At 36.5% G+C, this 16,682-nt stretch overlaps 1 long non-coding RNA gene across 2 annotated transcripts in view; it reads right to left on the reverse strand.

Moving 5' to 3' along the window:
- Positions 1-16,682, reverse strand: part of LOC129525459 (uncharacterized) — a 68,550-nt gene that overhangs the window by 33,288 nt on the left and 18,580 nt on the right. Inside the window, exons 3-4 of one of the 2 annotated variants that reach the window (XR_010135382.1) lie at positions 10,730-10,796; positions 8,792-10,623 (exon numbers count right to left, since the gene is read on the reverse strand). This is a non-coding gene — a long non-coding RNA (uncharacterized lncRNA). Of the gene's footprint in view, positions 1-8,791; positions 10,624-10,729; positions 10,797-16,682 lie in introns of those variants that run through there. The other variant, XR_010135383.1, reaches the window with a different exon arrangement.

Raw genomic sequence — 16,682 nt, forward strand, 5'->3', positions numbered from 1 at the left:
ACTCGCTAAGAGCCGCTTTCATTGTTCAGTAAAATCCTCCACATTCACCATCCTTCAATTCGTTCATGCAGCATAATTTTTCCTGGGCACTAGACAAGAGCTTGGGAGCCATGAGTGTGGATACCCCAAAAAAGGCTATCATACTGGCCCTTTGCCCTCGATGGCAGAGGGCAGCTGCACCACATGACAAGGCAAAAGGCCCACTGAACTGTTAACACTTAAGCCATCCACGGATGGCCGAGCTAAAAGAGCACTGTAACATGCCCTTTGAGTTTTGGGGGTCTCAGGCACCCCAAGCTGGAAGGTGCCATAGGCCGGCATGAAGTTTGCTCCTGCCGCTGCCTCAAAGTAGCCAGCTGGATCCTGTGCTAGTTCATCTACTTGCTCCCTCCCACAAGGGGTTGAGTGTGGCAAACCGAGTAAATGGAGTTTGTTCCTCCCAGAGCCCTAAAGTGCTCGCTCCAGTTCCTGCAGTCTTTCGCTAACATGCTCCCTCCTGCCAGGGTTAGACAGGGGCAGGCTGAGTAAACGAGGCACCCTTGTCACGAGTCCCACGAAACAGTCAAGAAAATATCATGCTTCACTACTGTTTGACCCAGCAATCCAATTACTAGGCATATATTCAAAAATAAATAAATCATCTTAACAAAAAGGTACATGCACTCCCATGTTCATTGCAGCCCTATTTACCACAGCAAAGACACGGAATCAACCTGGTTGACCCTCGAGTGTGGATTAAATAAAGAACATGTGGTACATGTATGCCATGGAATTCTATGCAGCCATAAAAAAGAACAAAATCATTTATTTTTCAGCAACACACATACAACTGGAGGCCATTATCCTAGGCAAATGAATTCAGGAACAGAAAACCAAATATTGCATATTCTCACTCATAAGTGGGAGCTAACCACTGGGTACTCATAGACATAAAGATGGCAATGATAGAAACTGGGGACTATTAGAGGGGGTGGGGAAGGGAGGGAACAAGGTTTTCAAAGATATTAGGTAGTATGCTGAATACCTGGGTGATGGAATCATTCGTACACCAAACTTCAGCATCATGCAATATACTCAGTTAACAAATCTGTACATGTACTCCCTAAATCTAAAAGAAAATTTTAATTAAAAAGTATGTAAAGCTTATAAATTTAAAATACGTTTAATCAGTGGGAGAAAAAATAAACTATTGCAACAATGATTTCATATTATTTCAGTGTTGGGTTTTAGCAAACATTTGATAAAAATATATTCTCAATTTTATATAAAGATTTCCAAAGAATAAAAAAGAAGGAACATTCTCAAAATTACTTCATAATACTACAATAATCTTAATTGTAATGTAAGACAATAATAACATGATAAAAAAATATAGACCAACAACATCCACTAAAAATTGACATGAAATCTTCTCTTTTTTTTTCTTTTTCTTTTTGCGATGGAATCTCACTCTGTCACCAGGCTGGAATGCAGTGGCATGATCTCGGCTCACTGCAACCTCCGCCTCCCAGGTTCAAGTGATTCTCCTGCCTCAGCCTCCCCAGTAGCCAGAACTACAAGCACACGCCACCACGCCCAGCTAGTTTTTATATTTTTAGAGACAAAATTTCACCATGTTTGCCAGGAAGGTCTTGATCTCTTGACCTCGTGATCCGCCCACCTGGCCTCCCAAAGGGCTGGGATTACAGGCGTCAGCCACTGCACCCAGCCAACATGAAATCTTAAATATAATATTGCCCAGCAAAATTCAGCTATGGAATGAAATTATATCAATATCTATGTGTGTGTGTGTGTGTGTGTGTGTGTATACAAATTTTGGCTTTTAATTAGAAATTGTATAATGTCATTCACCAAAGTATCAGTTTAAAAGAGACAAAAATATTTAGTCATGTCAATAGATTCAGAAAAATGATTAATACCCGTTTATAATTTAAATTAAAATAATTCTTAATAAATAATGCAAGAGAACATTTTTAACTTCATAAATGGAAATGACCCAATATCTCCACAAATATAATATTGATAGATAAAAATTTTAAAGCATTACCTTTAGATCCTGGAATCAGATAAGGATATTGTTATCACTATCTCTAGTCAACATTGTGCTAAGAGTTCTATCCAGGGTTGTAAACATAAAAGTTCTAAGAATTGAAAATTGAAGGAATAAACTGCCATTCCACTCAGACATATGATAACCTACTTACAAGAAAATATTCATAAATATAATCATATATGTGATTAAGCTTTGCACTACAACTGCTTAATATGAAAACAATATTCAAAAACTGATGGCTAAGGTGTGGAGATGCAGTTCTGTTATGACACCGTGAGCCCACTACTGCCCAACCCTCTCACTAACTACAGCTAAAAATCATGGACAAAATAAAAAAAAATTAAAACAATAACAACAACAACTACCTAGGACTAGGAAAATAAGTACAAGCAGATGAGCTCTATCAAGCACTCAGAGAAGAAATTACATTTTTTCAAAGCATGACAAAGACATATAAAAATTACAAATCCATATTCTTCACAAATTTAGATGGAAAAAATAATTTAAAATGTTAACATTTAATCCAATAATATATAGGACAATACATCATAAACAATTAAGGTTTATGAAAGGTTAGTTCAACATTAAAAATTAGTTCTGTAATGTAGCCTATCAATGGAATAAAGAAGAAACAATTATCATTTCAATAAGTGCATAAAAATTATTTGCAAAAGCTCAACAATTATCATGATTTTAAAAATGCAGCAAATCAGGAATTCCTCAAACTGACAAAAAGCACCTGGAAAAAAAAACTACAGTCAACACTATACTTAATGATAAACAACTGAAATGTTTGCCTTTGAGATTGGAAATAAGGTAAGAATTCCTGATTTTATCATTTAAATAAATAATCAGATTGAAAAGAAATAAGCAAAACTTTTTCTATAAAATAAGATAATCTAATTGTTTACATAGAAAATCTCAAGGAATCTATAAAACAATTATTAGAACTAATAAGCAAATTTAGGAAGTTCATAAGATGAAAAGTTAATATACAAAAAGTAATTGTATTCACACACACACACACACATATGGACAGCAGAACATTGAAAAACTTTTTAAAAAACATATAAAATACCTAAGAATAAATCTACCAAAAATGCCTAAGATTTCTACACTTAAAATTATAAAAGTTCACTGAGATAAAGAAGATCTAACTAAATAAAATGACTTAACATGGGTATGGATTTAAAGACCCAACAAAATTCCAATTACAATTCCATCAATTCCATCAGGAGTTTTTATAGAAATTGGCAAACTGGCCGGGCGCGGTGGCTCACGCCTGTAACCCCAGCACTTTGGGAGGCCAAGGCGGGTGGATCACGAGGTCAGGAGATCGAGACCATCCTGGCTAACATGGTGAAACCCCGTCTCTACTAAAAATACAAAAAAAAAAAATTAGCTGGGCGTGGTGGCGGTTGCCTGTAGTCCCAGCTACTCGGGAGGCTGAGGCAGGAGAATGGCGTGAACCCGGGAGGCGGAGCTTGCAGTGAGCCGAGATGGTGCCACTGCACTCCAGCCTGGGCGACAGAGCGAGACTCCGCCTCAAAAAATAAAATAAAATAAAATAAAAAAATAGATAGAAATAGAAATTGGCAAAGTGATTCTAAATTTTATGTAAAAATGTAGAGTTCAGAATAAATAAACCAACTTTAAGAGGAACAAAGTTGGAGCACTTACTGTACCTGGAGTCAAGTATTACTCTTAAAAGCTATAGTAATCAAGACATTTGGTATTCATACAAATACACATATAGATCAATGTTACAGAAAAGAGAAAGAAGAAATAAACCCATACATACTAATTTAACTAATTTTCAACAAAGATGTCAAGACAATTGAATGGGGAAATATGTATTTTTCTGTTTTAGAGTCCCTTTTGAAGCTCTGTTCTCTCCAGGTTTTTGCTAACCTTCAGCATGATTTTGAGAAGTATTTTTAACCATCTCCTCTATTATTGGAGCCTACATCTTTGCGTTTACTATTAATAATTCCTCCCTACTTTTGGTGAAGTATGTATATTTTTAGGAGGAGTGTTTTATATATATATACGTATATATATGTGTGTGTGTGTATATATAGACACACACACACACACACACATATACCCATGTATTTGTTATATGGGTTTCTTTCTTGAAAGTTTAAATATCTCTAATTGTCCATCAAGCAAATTGTGGTATATCCATGTGATATATTATATGGTATATTCATATGACATCAACTATGCAGAAACAAAAATGATTGAAACTGAATAACATGAATGAATCTTAGATATTGTTGTGAAAAAAAATGTGATAACAAAACATTCTATCTCTATTAAGTTCAAAACCAGGAAAACCTAATTTATCCTGATCAGAAATTTTATCAGTGATTCTCTGTGTCAGAGGTGGCATGGAAATGATCAGCTGCAGAGGGATGAAAGAGAACTTTCCAGGGGACAAAAATTCTCTACATCTTGACTAGGGTGCTGGCTACACAACTGTCTGCATTTTTAAAAGGCATTAACCTACATATTCAACCTGTTTAAATTTCATTATATGCAGATTATATCTCAATATAGTTGATTAAAAATTGTTTCAAAATGTTTCATTCTGGTATACAGATGTACACTTTTCTGGTTCTGTCCTACATACACACGTACATACAGACACACACATCTACACACACACATATATATACATATATATTGTAAACTAAAAATCCTAAGTCATTGCTGACTCAGTGGACCCCTTATGGCCAAGGGGACCCCCCAAAAACCTTAAAAACCTAGTTCCCAGCCATATGGGATGACAGGTCAGTTGGGATTCATTATAACCCCTCCCTTTTATGGTTTAGGGACAACTGACCAAAATTAATGTTAAAATAAAGATCATAAAACCAACAGAACCTGCTCTTTTTTGCAATAAGATACAAAATTATAAACCAGACATTTTGGCAATAAGATACCAAATTATAACAGGCAAGAATTAAGTCACACATTCTATACACTTACAGAATAAACCATGTTCTAATTGCCACAAGGTCTTTCTTATTCTCTAGCAGCTAAACAAACACTGGCCTTGAGATAAGCAACATTAAAACAATTTGCAGCTCCAAAAGATGTTCACTAACTGACCCCCAGTCCCTGCTCCACCAGCCACTAACACAGCTTTTATTGGACAAAAGACTGATTACAGTAACTTCCTACAGATAAACAGGACGCCAACCAAGGACTGGTTCTGGCCATTTTACAGAGATTGTGCACTTGCACGCCTTTGTGGCCTAAAACAGCGTTGTGACATATAGGGTGATATGTTTTGGCTCTGTGTCCCCACCCAAATCTCCTCTCAAATTATAATCCCACATTTTGAGGGAGGGACCTGGTTGAAGGTGACTAGATCATGGAGTCAGTTTCCCCCATGCTGTTCTGGTGATATTGAGGGAGTTCTCATGAGATTTGATGGTTTTAAAAGTGGCAGTTTTCCCTGTGATCTCTCTCTCCTGCCTCCACGTATAATGGCCTCGCTTCTCCTTTGCCTTCTGCCATGATTGCAAGTTTCTTGAAGCCTCCTCAGCCACGTGAAACTGTGAGTCAATTAAACCCCTTTTGTTTAGAAATTACCCAGTCTCAGGTAGTATCTTTGTAGCAGTGTGAAAGCAGACTAATACATAGGGCCTAATTGTAATACATTTAAATGTTAAGTCTACACCTGAAAGTAAACATGGGTTGTATGTTACATGCATGTTTTTTCAATATGCATGTGTCAGGACCACCTTTATGAATATTCATAGCTCCTCCTGTAACCTGTTGAGTATGTAACCTGTAACCTGTTCAGCATAAAATTCCTATTCCAACCCTTTCTTCTTCGAAGTAACTGTTTGTGATCTTGGCTAGAGGCTGTTCCCCAGCCTGCAGGATGGCCACCTTGTAGACTGTAATTCTTCAGGAGAAATAAAGTTTCTCTCTCCTTTACAAATTTGTAGATCTTGATATTTTAAGTTGGTTTTTTTTTTTTCTTGTTTTCTATTGAGATGGCATCCCTCTGTGTTGCTCAGGCTGGAGTCCAGGGCACAATCATGTCTCACTGGAGCCTCAACCTCCCAGGCCCAAGCCATCCTCCCACCTCAGCCTCCTGAGTAGCTAGGACTACAGGCATGTGCAGCCACACCGAGCTAATTTTTTAAACTTATTATACAGATAGGGTCTCACTATATTGTCCTGGCCTGTCTCAAATTCCTGAGCTCAAGTGATCTTCCCTGCTCAGCTTCCCAAAGTGCTGAGATTATGGACACACCCCACACCTATCTGATCTGATTTTTAAAAATTAATGATATATAGTTATATAACTTTTTCTACATATACATATATATGTAGAAAAGAACTAGAAAAAGTATATCTGTGCAGTAGAATGAAATTAATAATAATACGCCCTTATTTTAGTGTGTACAATTTGATGTTTGTGTGTGTATGTATATATGTGCACACACACACACACACATATATATGTACACATAAAACTATGCTACAAATCTAAATAATAATCATTTCTACTTCACCATGGTAGTAACATCATTAGTCTGTCCTAAATGTCTGTCTTTGTTTCTTTTTTGACCTGCACTGGTTTACTTCAAGGATATCTGAAACTACTTTTTCTCCTTTCCCCCTACACATGGACAGCAAATCCTATGCTCACTGGCTCTGCCTTCTGCTTTGCTTGTTTCAGAGCTAGTCCATCAGGCTCTAAATTTTTAAACGTGTAAGTTTCAGAATCACAGAAATCTTAGAAGATATTGGACAGCTAAAGCTTTGAAGCAACGAGACTTTAGATCCTCTCTCCTCATTCCTATTTTCCTCATCATATCAACCTTTTTAAGAAGCAGAAGAATGATGAAAGAGATGGGGCCAACACTCTCAGAGGTGGGTTGTGGCAAAGCGTAATGTAGAATTTAGATTCTGTTTCTCTCAGCCTCTCTGCTCATTCCACCTCATCTGGCTTCAATCCCAGCTTCTTGTTCTTGTTTTATTTCCCTTCTGCTGTTTCTTTCTTTGAGTTGCATTTCTGGTGCCAGGTGGGAAAAACAGCTGAGCACTGTGGAGGCGGAAGATACAGAGAGCTCCATTGCAGCCACAGTGATGGATGGCATCGATAGAGAAAATCCCACAAAAGAGCTTGACTTTTCTCATTAATCTGCAGTTTCTTCCGAAAAAGTGAAATTTTATCAAATGGTAAAGTAAGACAACTGTTTCCTCCAGCAGTGACTTCTAGATAGGTCAAAATGACACTGAATCAGACCTGAGACAAATTCCTCATTGAATAGGTCTTAGTTAAATTCTGATTTCAGTTTTCTAGTCTTTAGAATAGAGATTAGTTATGTATGATTAATACTTTTAAAAGTTGTCTACATCTCAAACAATATCTGGGAGGATGTGAAAAGGTCACTGATTCACTTATCAGCAAATATTTACTGTCTATTATGTGCTAGGCACATTGCTGGGCTCTAACATTGTTAATATGTGGGCCACAGAGCACTATAGCTAAATTCTGGTGTATGCTCCTCTGAGTTCTGGGAAATATTTCTTATTGGATTGACATTTCTTAAGAGGAAAATAGCGCACAATTATTAACTATCATTAAGTATTGTTGCTAAAGCCAATATCTGAACATCTGCAAGATGACTGGCACGTGACAAGGACATCAGTGATGCTTCATGGTTTCTGGGTAATGTCTCAGAGGACTTATAGATGATCATATCTAGAGATCGCTTATCAACTTAGTGGAAATATTGACAGAAGCAAGATGAAAAGTATTGCATATATTTCTTAAAATGAAGTTATGTAGAAACAACAGTGAACTCTAAATGATAAATAGTAACTCTAGTTTTTACGTGTTGACATTTCAAAAGCAACCTATTTGTTTAAACTGGTCTCACTCGAGCCTTCTAGCACATTTAACACAAGTTGAAAATATCCTAACAGCCAAAGAAACATTAATCAAGAGGGCTAATTTATCTTGTGGACAAGTCTGACCCTGCTATTTGATGTACTAACAATTCTCTATAAGGATAGTTGCTAGACAATACCCATTATGGCAGAAACCTGGCTACCAGAACCAATTTGCTCATTTGAATAAGATTTCAGAGCCTGAAATCATCTCGCCTGACCTATACTTTTTTTTTTTAAATTACACAGTTGAGACCCAGAAAAGTTATTTGTAGACTTTAGCCTTTGCAAAAAATAGTAGAAGGTGTGCATTTTCTAAGAAGGTGGTTGGGTTAGCAAACACACACCATAGATACAAATTGAGTTCTTGCTTTTCGTGCTTTCCTTCTTTCTCTTTCTTTTCTCTTCCTCTGTCTCCATCTCTCTCTCCTTGTGTCCTTCTCCTCTCCTTTCTTTCCATCATAGCTTGTACCTTGTTTCAAAAATAACTTTTTGGCTTATATTTTAGTCAAACAGTATGAAAATGGTATCAGGACAACAAAATATATAAATGCAAAACACTACAGTTTGTGTCACCTAGGGTAGTAACAAATGTTACTGAAAGAGATTTTCTATCATTTCTGGCTATTATTTAAGATTGCATTTTGACATTTTTTTCAAATGCTAACAGCTTGCAACCCATTACTGTGTCAATAATATAAGCTGAATTTTAAAACACAGAAAAGAAAAAAGGGGGCATTCACTGAGTTCTTTGGATCTCCCTTTAAAGCAAAAATAGACAAGAAATAAAGCAAGGCAGAAACTTCATACAAATTTATAAGCAATTGAGGTCAGACTTTTATTAATGATACATAAGTGAGGTATTTCAGAATATTTTTATAAAACAGAGAAAACAAATTTTGAGACATGAATTCAAAAGCCTCCTGAAAAAGTAAAACCAGGTCATTTTGGTTTAGCTATCCACTCCTCTGCTAATACACACTACCAGCCCTACGCTGTATCTTTTCCTTCCTTCCTTCTTTCCTTCCTTCCTTCCTTCCTTCCTTCCTTCCTTCCTTCCTTCCTTCCTTCCTTCCTTTCTTCCTTCTTTCCTTTCATCCCTCCTCTCTCAATTTCTTGCTCTCACTCTTATTCTCCTTATAGTAGGAGATTTTAAGCTTTGTGTCAATCTGTACTTCATACAGAAGCTGAGCATTATATAAATCTGTGAAATGCAGTTGATAAATAACAGCAAGATCCTCAGAGGTAACAAGATGGAATCAGTTCATCCCAAACACTTCAATGTCCAGCTTCTCAGGAAAATAACTGGGTTCTAACTTTGCAAATGAGCACCATCCCTAGTTATAATTGACTACTTCTTCCTAGCATAGATAAGCAGTCCAAGAATTTGAGATGATGCTCAGCATATGAGTGTTTCTTTGCCTATAGCACTAGAAAAGAAATTATAAGGCTTGGAAGTTATGACCCTTAATTTATAGACCCAGGCACCAAGTTAAGAGGTCAGCCACCTTGGAGTTATTAAAATCAAATATATCATTAAGGCAATCTCATACTCTTCCAACAGGTAACTTTAGCTGGCCCTGGAGAAAGAGAGAAAGTAGGAAAGAGAAAATGGAAAAGCAAAAGGAAGGAATATTAGCAAAGATAGCATAGGGGCACAGCACAAATTGAAATTAAAATTCCCAATTAATGTACAGGCATGATGTTAGAGTATATATGAAAGAGATAAATTGGATTATATATACTCTCACTGAAATTTAACACCCTCAATCAGAAGTACCTCTTCTTACCCCTTTGACATTTTCTACATTTCATAGTTTGCTATTCTCTTGGTTTTTCCACTTCATTATAATGTTTGAGGCATCTTTTTTATTTAAAAAAAGAGAAAAGTATCTTTGAACTTCACCTTGAGCTTTTCACAGGAAAACTAAGAGAGAACTCAATGGATATGCTAAATAAGCACTGCTGGAGTGAGCAGCTTAAGGTTGTGCCCCCAAACTTCAACTGCATAAGCCTTTCTCCAGATAAATCACAAATTAATGCAGTTCTTTCTCAAGTGGAGAATAAGCTTATGTCTATATTTTAATGTTATATATATTTTCTTTACCTTTATGAGTTCGTTCTCTTTTATAAAACAGAATAGAGTTTTTAATTCATTAACTTGATAAACTTTTAAAAATCATTTCTGAGTCTGGATCCCCGATTAGCTAATTCTCAATGCAAACATGCTTTTTCTAAACCCTTTTATTGAAGATTCGGAATGTCTTTGCAAGTGACATACTTTAGGGAGAGACAAGTTTCAGTTGCAAGCCTTGCCTTTTATTAATTATTTGAATGTAGATATGTTATTTAACTTTGTTAGGTACATTTTGTTCTCATCTATAATATGTAGTACTAAATCAGCTCACCTCATGGTGTTGATATAAAGACTAACAAGGCAGGACCTCAGCATAGCAGTCATTAAAACCATAACCAGGCTTTCTAACCAGCTAACTGGTTGCACACATTTGATTCTAGTGCAATAATCTCAAATGGAGGTCCTCAGAGATAGCCTGATGGGAGTTGGATTCATAAATCTCAGAAGGGTGAGATGGATTCTTCTGCTAGGGTCTGCTAGAGAAATTGCTACCACGCAGCCCAGGGCTTACCTATTTTATAAAACAAGAAACTATTAGGCAAACATTAGTACTTCAAGCTTTCCTAATATGTCAGAGAAGGAGAGAAGTTTTTACTTCTTGACTTTAAGTGACCTACCCCATTTTTCCATCTCCATATCACATTCCTCAGAGTCTCAGTCTCTGTGTTATGTTGGCTTCTTTGCCTGGAAATTAATAAAAAAGAACAAATCATGAAACTCAGCCTTCAAACTCCTTGATCTGTCTTCCTTTACTCAACAAACATTAGCTACCTACCACCCATCTGTACTCTGTAGAATTGAATAGTCTGTATAAGCTGTGTTTGGGCTTTATGACATACAATGTATTTAGGGAAAAACTGTCTTTTAATAGGACCCTTCTTTGGATGGAGTCCTAGTGTCAGTGAAGATTCAGTCCATGTTAGTACCCCAAGTAGGCTAGTAGTCTGGTACCATTTAAACTTATATTCCATTAATACTTTAACATTTATTTATAGGAAAAGATACTTTAAACTTATATTCCATTAATACTTTAACATTTATTTATAGGAAAAGATACACGGTGTGTGGAGTATGAGGAGAGGTTAGCAAAGAAAGACCATTATTTATGGCTTTCAGGCTTTCTTTTATTATGCTGAGAAACTCAGCTCAGGTTCCAAAAGTTCAAACTCACTACAAATCATAAACGTGGAGCTGGTCATACCTAGTGTCCTCAGAAGAAAGTTTTAACAGTCCTTGTTCTCTGAATGTAATTTGGGTTGTCACCAACATCCTCCCAAAATAAGAAGCTTATCAAAATAGTCCTTCTAATCATTTAAGAGTATTCTTGACAGGTCAATTTTGTTACATTTCCAGTATTTATTTGTGTGTGTCTCTATAAGTGACCTGCCATGTTTTAAAGTAAAATATATTGCCATCAAATGTGTTTGACTGTTTGACTACTTGATCACTCTTATTAGCTGTGTTTGTAATATTATTAAGCCATTAGTTGCTTTTTGCAATAATACAAAATTAAGAGCTGCCAACATTTCCTTGCTCAGTACCTAAGCCCTTGGATCCTCACAGCAATCAGAAATGAATTAGGAGAAGTGTTTTAGTTACTCCTGTAATTCAAGGCCTTTACATTCAATCAGAAAGCCTTACACAGTCACCCTGTTGGCCAATTCAGAATATTTTGAGAACAGTTCTCCATTCTTTTACTCCTATCAGAATCTCCCATTTTGCACCTTCCAATATTACAAAACTTTAAGAAACAACACAGCTAAGGGGAGGCATGCAGTGTCCCATTTTACTATGGGTGTTAAAGTCTGAAGGATTGAAAGTCAGAATCAAGAATCACATTTGAAACATGGCCAGTTAAGAGGCTTGGGGTTTTCATGCACAATGCTTGGAAGAAGAACAAAAGACTACTTCAAAATGATTCGTAAGTTCAACACAGGATCTGTCAATAGAAATACTAGATGATCGCCTAACCCCATGAAGAAAAAGGGACAGGAAATTGGCAGCTGGCTCTATTAAATCTGCCTTCCCTTTGTAAGCCTTGAGGAAATCTTAGGAAGTGTTCAGAAGTTATGAGCTAGGTCAAAAGCAGTATAAACACTGTATTGGCTTTCAAGCACTTGTTCTAGGGTAGTCCACTCAAAGATGAGAAAACTAAAAAGAGTCATGATGTTATGAACATATTCTAAAACATAAAAGAACACTTGCAGAGCAGAGATGTATTAAAACAATGTACTATATAAAATAGAAAATTATTTTAAATAAATATGCACCTACATGTGTTATTAATAAAACAACAAACAGTCTCGGTTTGGTTTTAAGTGAGCCTAATTAAATTGCACTCTTCTTTTCTTTCTTCATCTAGAAACAATTGAGAAGCAGACACAGAAGTCAAACTTTTTCAATAAGCTAAATTGGAAGAAAGGGCTTAGCCCACGGTGTTTCCTAATCTTTCCTGCCAACCATTTATTTAAGCTCAGATCTTGGGAAGCCCATCTAAGGGCTTCCAAAAAGAAAATACTACTTATCAAGAATCATGCCTTTCCTGTTGCAGAGTAGAAGTAAACAAAATCAAGAAATGTCCAATGCTTACACAATTTTAACAGGTTTGGCCAATACAACAGAGACGTGAAAACCAACAGATGTCCCTCACCAATCCAGGTAACTCATTCCTCCTCCATGGGAAGAAAAAAAGAATGGAGACAAGGTGGGGAAAGGAGTGAAATGGCATCAAGGAGAGCAGAGGAATAAGCATTCCATTATAATTGTCTTGTTTAACCAATTTGGGGAAGAAGGTTGCTATAGTTTGGATATTTGACCCTCCAAACCTCATGTTCAAACTTGACCTACAGTGTGGGAGGTGGAGCCTAATGAGAGGTGTTTGGGTAAGCAGGTAAATCCCTCATGAACATCTTTGTGTCATTCTTGCAGGAATGAGTGAATTCTTGCTCTATCAGGTCCTGTGAGAGTTCCCTCAAGAGCCGGTTGTTAAAAAGAGCCTAGGACCTCTTCCCTCTCTTGCTTCCTCTCTTGCCTTGTGATCTTCACATCCTGACTCTCCTTCACCTTCCACTGTGAGTGGAAGTTTCCTGAGGCTCTCGCAAGAAGCAGATGTCAGCACCATGCTTCTTTTACAGTCTTCAGAGTCCTGAGAACAAGTAAGCCTCCTTTCTTTTTAAATGACCTAGCCATAGCTATTTCTTTATAGCAACTTAAATGGGCTAAAACAGAGGTCAATGGACTATCAGAATGTTCTTCCACCATTTTCATGAGATGGCTACCCCAAACCTGACCATGGACACTTTTGGGTGTCCTCCTGGGGACTACTGGTAGGCAGAATGCATTTTGCCTCCAGGAAACTATAGAATGGGTTATTCAGTATGTATTAACTAAATTACCCACAATTCTACGCTAAACTCAAAGATGAACAGTTACACACTGTTTACTTCTTATCCCAAATTAGTTCTAGCCACATTCATCTTAAATGCTCTTAGAGGTTCTGTATAAGATTAATTGATAAAATAAGATACTTATTATAAAATTTCACACAACACAGAGATGCCCCAAAATACTAATTAAATCCTTTCATCAAATAAAATTACCAGGGATAAGCATATTCAGGGCTTTAAATCCCTTTGCCTTTGTAAATTCATGTCCAAAGGAAAATTATCTATCAGGTTTTTGTGAGTTAAAGTACAAAAGTAATTCAACATTCTTAAGTCATTGAAATGAATGAAAGTCTTTGCCATTTTAAAATTTCTTGTTTGATTGTATCCTAGCTAGATGGCTTCCTCGTGCCTGAAACAAGTTGAAGTTTGGCTGTGGTCTGTCCCATCACTGTCTTCCACTGGAATAGACATATGTGTTAGTTGGCCAGGGATGTCATAAAATAATTCAACACACTGTTGGCTTAAACAAAAATTATACGTTTTTCTCATAATTTTAAAGGCTAGAATTCCATGGTCAAATTGTTGGCAGGTTTGGTTTCTTCTGAGGCTTTTCTCTTTCTCACCGTGTCCTCACATGGTCATCCCTCTGTCTCTGCACTTGTCCTTTGTGTGTTCAAATTTCTTCTTTTTGTAAAGGATCAGCCATATTGGATTAGGGTCCACTCTAAAGACCTCATTTTAACTTAATAACCTCTTAAAACCTTATCTACAAGTTCATACATGCTCAGGTACTGGGTGTCATAACTTCAACATATCAATTTTAGGGGAACACATTTTATGCCCGCAGGAGTGTCATCTGTCAAGATTCTGGAAATTTAAATAATTCTATGCCAACTCTGATGGATCCAAAGTGATCTGAAGACAGACAAAATGGATGCCCCAACTCCCAGAAAATTAAAAAAAAAAAAAGCAAGGAAACACCTATAGCAGTTGATTCAGGATGTGTTTTATTTTATTCTTGAAATTAAGGATTTACTATTGCCGAGATCTGTTGAAGGGACTCAGTGGTGGCTGACGGAAAGAGGCAGGCAGAGAAACCCTTCCTTGTATTAGGTTTTCTAGAACGCCAGTCAACTTAAGTCTCCCTGGAGACTATGGCCTTGAGGTTATTTTCAACAGGGAGAAATCTCCTATAAGTAGTTTATTACTATTTGTTTGCCATTTGTCTAGGGGAAAATTCCAATTATATATAGTATCTCTTCATGCAGAGTGACCTTCAAGAGAATTATACTTTATTAGCCCTTAACATTTGCAAAAGTGGCAGCTACTTTTTGAGCTACTGTTTATTCTCATTCAGAATATTAAAAATCTCTTGATTTCCACTTTCTCTTTGGTCCCCATATTTCTGGCACCTCCATGGTAAATTGAGGGAGCCTCTACCTGGCAGAAGCGTCTGCAGATTCTTTTGTGAATGGACATTTTATACCTGTGCCAGCAGTTTGTGCCTCTTGCTATAATCAGTTAAGCCTAAGAAAGCTGTTTCCTAGGGAGTTTCCAAACTGCTGTTGTTGCCTTGGAAGCTAGAGTCCTCCGGAGGACCGACATTTCTGCTTATGCTTCTCAGTTGTATCTCTCCAGCTTTTGAATGTTTCAAACAGTGAGCAGCATTTGCTTTTTGCTACAACTTTTTCTTAAGTAGTGGCAAATGCCTCTAGGATTCTGCTTTCTTCTTCTATCACTCTGCACTTTCAGAAAGTTTACCCACTTGACTTTCGAAGAGTTGACCCTTTTATTTGGTTTCTTTTTATCTTTATTTTATATCTGGCTAGAGCTGTTTGCTAGATGTGAGTGTCTTTTTTTTTATTATTACTTTTCCTTTGCTCTCTGTCACCAATTTTGTTTTTCTTTAGATTTATTTTTCAGTAAGCTCTAGTAAAATTTCACAATAAGTGTTATGAAACTAGTAAGTTCTCAGTCTGTCAAAAACACCTATAATTCCCCATATTGAATTGAATCATCCTGTCTGATGAGTAGTCTCCTGTCTGATAGCAAATAACCTAGACTTAGTGTCAGACAAAACGTTCTATAAGTATTAAACGAGGGAGATGAGTTTGTTAACAAAACAAAATCAAGCTGATCACATATTTCTCCAGTGCACAAAGTGAATGGAGGATGTGCACACGCTTTCAAAAGACGTAGGGTTCAACTCAGAGTCTACATTGAGCAGAAGTTCATTTGTTAAGACATTCTCACTTATTCAAGAGCCCAGTAACTTTGCTGCCCATATGGACCTCAGAAAACATTGATTCAAAGAGCTACTTAAGTCAACCTAAAGAAGATAAAGTAAAACACTGAGTTGAATAGTAAAACACCAGAAGAGCGCGATGGGTACTATAGCAGGTAAATATATATGATTTAGGGACATACAAAACCCAAAATTTTTTTGCAGGAAAGCATGCCAAATGAAAATAAAATAAAGCAAAACATAACTTTGACATTTTCTAGGGGTTTAACTCCAAAATATATGAGATTTCAGGATATGGTGGTAAGAGGTGATAATAATATATTAACAATCAAAATGTTCATATATAATAAGGAAGCACCACAGTCATTGGATTATTCCCTAGTTTTACAAAAAGGCTAAACTATGATTAGATTAGATTTTAAAAGTAAATATAATTACCAGTAAAGTGTTCAAACAGCATATAAAACTAAAAAAACAAGGAAAATAATCAACCTATGAAGTCGATCTTGAAAAATAAATATGTTTTCTGTATGTTCTAGCATTCTGTAATGTGTATGTGTTAATTTTAAAGGCAGTGGAAAAATGTTATAAAAATGTGAGTGGATAATTACAATAGGTATAATTCATAGATAAGCTAAAAAGAAAATAAAAACTATATATAGTTTTCTTATGGAAACCACTTTAAACTTCTTGCTTCCAGGCAAGTGTTGGTACAGGATAACTTTAGAGGCTGCCAGTGTAACTAACCTTCTGCTGATCACTCCATTCAAGCTGCTCAAATAGTCTTTCCAAGGTCACAGGCCAGCGACAGCAGGGATGACTAACAAAAACCCGAAATGCATAGTATGCAAGAAGGAGTGTTGTAAGAACTGTGTAGGTGAGATAATTCTGCTGAACTCCAAATGCTCCAATTAGACAAGGGGATTTCATATATTTTGG

The sequence above is a fragment of the Gorilla gorilla genome, chromosome 9, assembly GCF_029281585.2.
Source record: "Gorilla gorilla gorilla isolate KB3781 chromosome 9, NHGRI_mGorGor1-v2.1_pri, whole genome shotgun sequence".
NCBI lineage: Eukaryota > Metazoa > Chordata > Mammalia > Primates > Hominidae > Gorilla > Gorilla gorilla.